This window comes from Heliangelus exortis, chromosome 12 (assembly GCF_036169615.1).
Source record: "Heliangelus exortis chromosome 12, bHelExo1.hap1, whole genome shotgun sequence".
In the NCBI taxonomy this organism is placed as follows: domain Eukaryota; kingdom Metazoa; phylum Chordata; class Aves; order Apodiformes; family Trochilidae; genus Heliangelus; species Heliangelus exortis.
The window spans coordinates 9916330-9924140 of record NC_092433.1 but is presented as its reverse complement, the minus strand read 5'-3'; the positions used below and the strand labels follow the sequence as shown (position 1 = coordinate 9924140).

At 42.8% G+C, this 7811-nt stretch overlaps 1 protein-coding gene across 1 annotated transcript in view; it reads left to right on the top strand.

Moving 5' to 3' along the window:
* The first annotated feature begins 3974 nt into the window (after positions 1–3974).
* The window catches only part of LOC139801561 (uncharacterized), a 58066-nt gene continuing 54229 nt past the window's right edge, over positions 3975–7811 (top strand). The window contains exon 1 of the mRNA XM_071755969.1: positions 3975–4099. The gene's annotated coding sequence lies outside the window, so the exon portion shown is untranslated. The remainder of the gene's footprint in view (positions 4100–7811) is intronic.

Genomic DNA, 7811 nt, shown 5'->3' with positions numbered 1-7811 from the left:
TGGTGCAGAGAACAGACAATTCCTTTTCTCTTTGCAGTGCTCTTTCACATACTTGAAGACTGATTACATCCATGCTCAATCTTCTTTCCTGTGGACTAAATGTTCTTAGTCCATGCAGTGTCTCTCCCTGAGTGAGAGTGTTTCCTAGATCTGGAGTTGTTCTGTCTACCATTTCTTCAAATAGTCAATGTCTTTCCTTAAGTGTGTTTCTCTCAACTAGCCAGTTCTGTGGCTAAGCCCTCATAAATGAGTAAAGCAGGATTTTCAACTTTGGTGCATCTCAGACCAGTTTCCTCTTTGTGCTTCCCCCACCTGCAGGTTTTGCAGAATATGAAGTTTATTGTCTTAATGTTTGAGCTCAGCATCATGATGTCTCTCTATAGATCTGTTTTATGAACTTTCATTTCCCAGTCAGTACACACACACTTCTATGTCCCATCTTAAATCGCTTCCCATTTTTTTCAGGCTACTTCTCTGATGTGATCACTTAAATTCCAGACCCTTCCTCCAGCACACTCATTCCCATGTGATCTGTTCAGTCAACAAGATCATTAATGGAAATAGTGAATAGAATTAGTGCAAGGACAGACTTCTGTGAATCGTGATTAATATATACTCCCAGGGAGTGTATTACTGATGATTATACTATTAATGTGTTGTCTAAGCAGTGTCAAACTCAGCCTACAATGAGCTTTTGTGGGTGATTTTTCCATAGCTTGCTTATGCAAATGTACTGTGGAAAAAACATCAATTTTTTTTTCTAAATTGAGCTGTGTACACCTATGTTTTAGGTAGTTTTTTCAGAGTTTTTTGCTCTACTTTCATTTGGCTCCAGCTGCAAAACTGGGCTTGTGTGGAGCCTGCGGTCCCCAAGGCATGTGTTTGGTTTTGTTTTTTACTAGAATCCATTTTTCAGACAAAAGTCAATTTTTGTTTTTAATTTATGAGAGGATGCTTAGGAATGTGGACTGCTTTGGTGCAAAATATGTTGTATGCAGGCAATATGCACGTTTTCCTGGTTCTGTAGGTGGATTTTCATCTTGTCCTACAAGATTCAGTCTTCACAGCCTGAACTTCCTCACTGAAGCTACAGCCCTAAATCAGAGCTGTCAGCAAGCACTCAGGTGCCAACCATCAGAACCTAGACTGGATCTGGTTTCTGTGTGGCAGCCTTTCTTTCTCATGACTCATTTCTACATCACAGCAGGTATGTCTTGGGGCTAAAAAGCAATAAATTTTACATCTGAATTGAAAAACAGTTTGATAAAAAAGATGAATCCTAAAGAGTTGGAGGAGACATTCAGGCTCAGTTTCGTGTATGAAATAAGTGGGGAATTGAATTGCTGGTAAGTAATCTACTCCATTTTTGTAACAGAGTGCTTTCAGGTGTGATTAAAATGTTTTGTTAATACTTAGAAATCAAGTAAGGCATTTGCTGATAATTCCTTCTGCTTTCTTGGCCTTGTAATAAGCATATAATAAATTGTTGATGATGTTGTCAAGAGCTATTGGATTTAAGCCTATCTGAACATGTAGATATTAGGACACCTCCTGCACCTTTGTGTGTAACAAATGGGTCTTAGTTATTATAAAGCACTGCACATCTTCACCTCTGTGCAGGATGTTAGGAGAACAATCCCCAGCAGAAAATGTTTGTGATTACCTAAGCCATGGGAAATGCTCTTTTACTCCATTAGCCTTGCTGCACTTTCTCATTTTTTCCCCTCCTAGCTCAAAAGAGGAGGGAAACATATCTTTGCAACCACGCAAGCAGGAATTAATCCAACTGTATTTTACAGGTAAACTAACAAATAAGAGGAGAATCTGAGCAGCCCCCAGGGACCTGAATTTGTTTGTGGCTGGGCCCTTCTATCTGCAGCTGGCATCGGTGGAAACCTGAGTGCTCCATTAAAAGTCGACAACCTCTGTTCACTGGGGCACGGGGCAAACAGAGCCAGCCTGTTCTGCAGACAGACTGACGGCCTTTATCTCTCCCCACCCAGCTTGTGATGGGAAATGATGAGACTCTGAAACAAAAAGCTTGAAACTAGGACTCGGTACTCTTACCCTGCAGCTGTTGTACCAAGGAGGAGTAAGGACAAGGTTGCCTTTCAGAGGCCATGTGGGAAATACACTTGAGTGCAGCACATTAAGTGAGGATTGGGGCTCATCTGGGGGTGCTGCTGGGAATGGGGAATAATGCATGGTGCTGGTGTGGGCCCCAGATAGTGACCAGAAGGGTGTGCATCTGCAAATCTTTATTCCAAAACCTCAGGAATTGCCTAAGTTATGACTCTCAAAGACAGTAGGGACAATAATCTCTTGTAGTGTCTACCCTTTTGAGTAAGACCATGAGTTAATGCCTTAAACAATAGTTTTCTCCCCTCTCACTCACCCCAAGGAGGCTTAAACTTGTGCTGTCCTGTAACATCTTGCAGCAAATGTGACTGCTCAAACAATGCCTTGATGCTCTCTTCTCACAAAGCAGAAATTTGGGGTATTTGTGACTTTGCCCCCTTTGTCTGTTGCATGTCATGTATTACATTGCACCTCAAATGCATGGGGCTAGGGGTGATTCATGTGAAAATACCTAGAATTATGTTTTTTACTTTTAAAGAGACAACATTTTAGCCAAGAGGACAGCGTGCCGCACAGGAAGTACACTGGGCTTCATGGACACTGTGTAGCTTCATGAATGTCCTTGGTGATGTCCAACACAGTTACCTGTTGCACTGTGTTCCTAGAATTACTGGCTTGTCCTCTCATCTGTAGGATATGCTTCTGTGCTTGTGTAGTCTCTCCTCACATACACAGCAAACTCTGGCATCCCTGCAGAGGAGGAAAAAGGGTGGGGAAAATGTCTGGCCAAGATAGCACGTGAGCACAGACCACTAAATGTGTTTGGATATTGTCATTCAGTTATAGCAGTGGGTGAAATCTAAGGATAGCCCACAGCAGAAAACAGAGCAAGGATGGCTCCACAAAAAAAGTGCATTTGGCTTAGAGTTTGTGACCCTGTTTTATGTTAATTTGACTATGGTGTTGCACTGTATAAAAGAATAATCTGAAGCAGTTGCATGTTGAATGAAGGAGTACAAGATGTTGCTGGAAGGGATTTGTGGATGTGCTCTACTGGTATATATCACCTAATGCAGAAGTCTCGAAGATTTCAGAGTCCTCCCTGGGCTCTCTGCTAGTTTGAGATATCAGTGGGTGCTTAATGTCTTACCTTTTTTGTAGCTGTTTCTCAAATCATATCAAAGAATCTAAGTGAGGGTTTGTAATGAAAAGAGTGGTGGGAATGGGAGGCAGCAAAACTACACAGGCACTTTTTGTTGATTTCTGATGAACTTCAGCTTTTAAGCCCCTCTCCCTGCACCATGCTGTAGGTCCAAGCTTACTGCTTGGCTCTGTGACGACTCAGACTGCAGAGGTAGTGAGAGCAGGGGAAGAAGCCCAATGGTCTGACCTGCAGCAGGAGTTTGGCAATCCTGCAGTCCCCTTAGCAAGTCTCTGCCATGCATGATGAATATTGTCTGCCAGGTAAGTGGATCGTGTGTCTTTTTGGGTTTAGTTTAAGCTACTTTGTGTCTGTCTCTAAATATTTTGGGGGATGCCTTGGTTTTATGCTCATCTCTCCCTCCTGGTTTGTGACCAATTCTTTTTCTCCCTTCCCTGTTTTATCTGGCATTCTTCTGGTCAATAGGTTTTGTTTCTTATAGCACCAAGAGCAGAGTCAGAGGCGGAAGCAATGCAAAACTCAGATAGGTCCCCATCTCTCTCCAATCTGTTTATCTTCCGCAAAAGCCTGATAGTGAATGACATTCGTATAAACAGTGGGTAAAGGACCTGATGTGCACAGTTCAAACATCCTGTCGTGATCTGGGCACATGTGCTTGATTGAAAAATAAACACCTAACATGCATAAACATCTGATGTATTTTCCTGGTTAAAATCTTATGTCCCCGTGCTGTATTTTTTTAAGACCTACAGCTCATAGCTCCAGTTTCCCACCATCCATATGGAATAACCTGGTTTTAATTCTGCTTTGAACTGCTGGCTGAGGATTGGCTCCTGCTGTAGACAAGTTTACCTGAATGTAAGTTTGTGATATGACAAACAGTATTTCAGGGAAATAGAGATGCTTTCATCTTTCCAGCAATGACCTCTTAAACTATTTTACATATGTTAATTTAGCCTTGTCCCTCCTGCTCAGTACACTTGAGGGAAATTGCAGTGTTTCAGTCTAGAAAGCCATGTAGGGAAGATCAGGCTATCATTTCAAATTGTGGAATCTCTCTTGCAAATTTTCTGAGACCTGACAGGACAAAGTCCTGAACAAGCTGGTCTGAACTAACTTTGCTTTCAGTGGAGGTTGGTGCTAGATGGTCTCCCAGTATCTTTTCTCATCTGAGTGATTCTATGAATCTGTGTTAGATTGTGTGCAGCCCTGGTTGAGATCAGGTGTTTTCCTGCTGAAATTCCTGTAGCTTAAAAGAAAAGTTTTGTCCCCTGGGAGCTCTTCCACTTTGGAGTTGATCTCTTACTCTGCCAGACCTTGACAACACATCACATTTCTTTTTAGGGGACTTTGGAAGTGCTTTCCCTGTGATGAATGTCCAACTACACATTCATGGGTCTAAATAATAGGGGCATGTATAGGAATGATGCATTGGCCATCAATGTTGAAGGTCAAAAATATGCTTCAGCACCATACTTGTATATTTTTTTCATTGTCAGCTTCTCCATCACTCCTGCAGTAAGATTCTTTTTTGACTTGAAAACCAGATGTTTTCAGAAACTGAGGGAAGATTAACAGATGAGTTGTTAAAAAAAGATGTATCCAGAAGGTACAGTGAAAACTTCTGGATAAAATTCTGGATAAAATTCTTCTATTAGTGGCGTAATTTGGAGTAAATGAGGTTTGTTTTCGGGTTCCACTTGTGCTCGGTGCCTGCCAGTCCTGAGCATCTCTGGCTGTGATAAACTGTGGGTTCTCTTTGCTGGGCCTATGAAGATAAAACTGACCCAACATTCATGGCTGGGAAGTTACTGACCATAGGTGGCAATTTCACTGTGCTCAGCTTATGTTGGTGGAGGGGCATAGGAGTGTCCCAGAGCTGTGTTTCCAGAGAAGAGAATTCCATTTCATGAGAAGGGGATATGCACTCACCCATGCTGCTCAGGGAACAGACCCTGTGGCAAAGACCTTCAGATTTGTGTATTCTCCTACATCTGGAAAAGAGCCCAGTTCAGGGAGTGCTGATGTTAGAAAGGATCAGGCTTGGAGCCTTAAAATCCTCAGTGACAGCCATGTTAGCATGTAGAAAGGCTTGGTAGTAGGATATCTGGCAGGGCCCTGCATGTGCAGTTGACTGTTTGTCCATGAGAAGTTTATTTTTACCATGAGCTGCGTTGTGTGTGTGCTGTTCATGCCTTGCTGTCTCTTTGCCCCCCCACTATCCTCAGCTCTTTTCAGAAACCTTGGATTTATCACTCTTGGATCATCTGTCTTGTTCTGGCTTTTAAAAATAAAAGCTTTCCAAAGGGCCTTTGGACCAGGCTGTGTTATTTTTGGCTGGGGCTCTTAGTGACACTCATTGCAGCATTAAAACTTCTAATTAGAAAGCAAGGAAAAAAAAATGCAAGGAAAGGAAAACACATCTCTGCAAAATTAAGGTGGATATTTTAGTTGCCCTAGAGCCATGGAATTCAGGTCAGAGTTTGCTCTGCCCCAGAAGATCACTGTAAAAAAAACCCAACCAAAACCAAAAACAAATCACTGCTTTCCATAAGTAATCTAGAACCCTTTAATTTTAAAACCTCAAACAAGTATCTCTGCCAAGACACTTGGATGCTGCCTCAGTTGATGCAAACATCTTAATAAGAACCACTTACAGTTTACACACATGATGTGGAGAGGACTAAATGAGGAGGAAGTACCAAAGAATGCCAAGGGAAAAGTTGTAATAAAGCATAAGATGCAAAGGAAATCGAAATGCAGTTGACTTCTGTGACCTTGGGTTTTTCAAGTGGTTCATTTACCCTGTGCAAACTTCTTGAAATTTGTTTTGAGATCATCTGCCTGCAGGCTCTGTGCTGTAGCAGGAGGAGGTATGTGTCTGGAAATGTGTATGGGCTGCTTGCCCCTCTGAGTGGGTGCTGCTTGATGCTGCTCTCTTCTCTTTTCTGTGGGTGAATGCTTGGCCCTGGCCAAACCCTCAGACCGTTCCATGGTATCTTTCACCAAGGCAGGGGTGGCATCCTTGTCCTTGGTGGTGGTTGTGTATGCCAGAACCCCTGCAAGGTCCCAGTCATGCTCCCTGCAAAACTGCTTTGAGAAAAGGGGAAAAAGAAGCAGAGAAGATGATTGACAGGAGCCCTTTAGACTTGTGTTGTTAATGCGCCAGTAATAAGATAAGGCTTATCTTTAAATGTTCATGGAATCGAGACTTTGATGGAAACAGGCTTTTGGGTTAATATATTTTTGATAGATAAAGCAGAATGAAATGGAAAGACCAGGGGAACATAGAGTATATGGAGAAATACATTTTTCTTTTAAATCTCTCCCCTCGCATGTTATCTGCATGCGAGTGTTGGATGTGCATATATAAATGATGTGTTTGTAAATGCACGCACCCTGCAAGTGTTTTTTTGGGGGGACGTGGGGACCTTAAAGGGGTGTTACTTCTGTAAGAGGCAGCTGTGAGGTGAAATCTGCTGCTTCCCACCAGCTGAGGTGACAAATCTCACCTTCTCTCCCTCCAATTCCGTTCAAGTCCAGCTATTGTCAGGTAGGTAAATGTGAGCAGATAAGAGGTTGCAAAATAGCTTTGATTTTGCCTCCAGCTCCTCTGTCATGGAAAAGGAGTTGTGTGCCAGCCCTTTAGAGGAGTTCGTAGAGCAAAGTTCTGGTGGTTGAGCTGCACAGGGGGTGGTTAGGATGTCATAGTCATTTAATGCATTTCAGCTCAGCCTGTTGTATGATCTGTTTTGCATGTTTGCACATTTGGATGAAATTATCTTGCAACCGTGCGTAGTACGGTGTCTGGGAAGGCCATGCCAAAGGAATGCACTCTCCTTGCAGCAACGAGCTGCAGCATCTGTGACTTAGATCACAGACCATTTGATTGCTCTCTTTCAGTGGTGTATGTAAATCACAGTTGTTGAATTTTATTTACCCAGTCTCCTCCTTCTCTTTTGTACCTTTTTTTTTTTTTTTTTTTTCATCTCCCTGCCTGTGCTGTGGATGGGCAGCCCACTCCTGTGCTGGAGCCCCAGCCATGTGAGCTGTACAGGCAGATATGACAGGGAGGTGAGGAAGGCAGATGAAGCCTTGTCATGCTGCAGTGATATTCTGGGGAAGAAAGTGGAAGGGAAATCTCCTCTAGTACTGCAGTACAGCTCTGTACTGCAATGTACAGTACAGATTTAATGTGCAAAGTTCACATTACATTTCTGGTGAAGAGGTGAGTTTGCCACTGTAGCTTATGGGGAAGGCATGAGAGAAATTCAGGTGGATTCAGTAGGGGGGTGTAGAGTGGAGGTGAAGGAGGAGATAAAGCTCTAGGCAAAGAGAATTCAGCTGTGGGTATGCATGGATGTGTGTTGAGCCTGGTGAACACAGTACAGGGAATTGAGAGAAGAGCTGAGCCTTAGTGGCAGAAACAGTAGCTGCTGTTCCCATCTCCCAAACAATCATCTAAGAAACCATGTTCATAACTGCCATCATAGGGAAAGAAGGAAATCAAATGGAAAGCAAGGTATTAATCAGGATCAAATCCATCATATAGTTTGGAAGGTGGATGGGA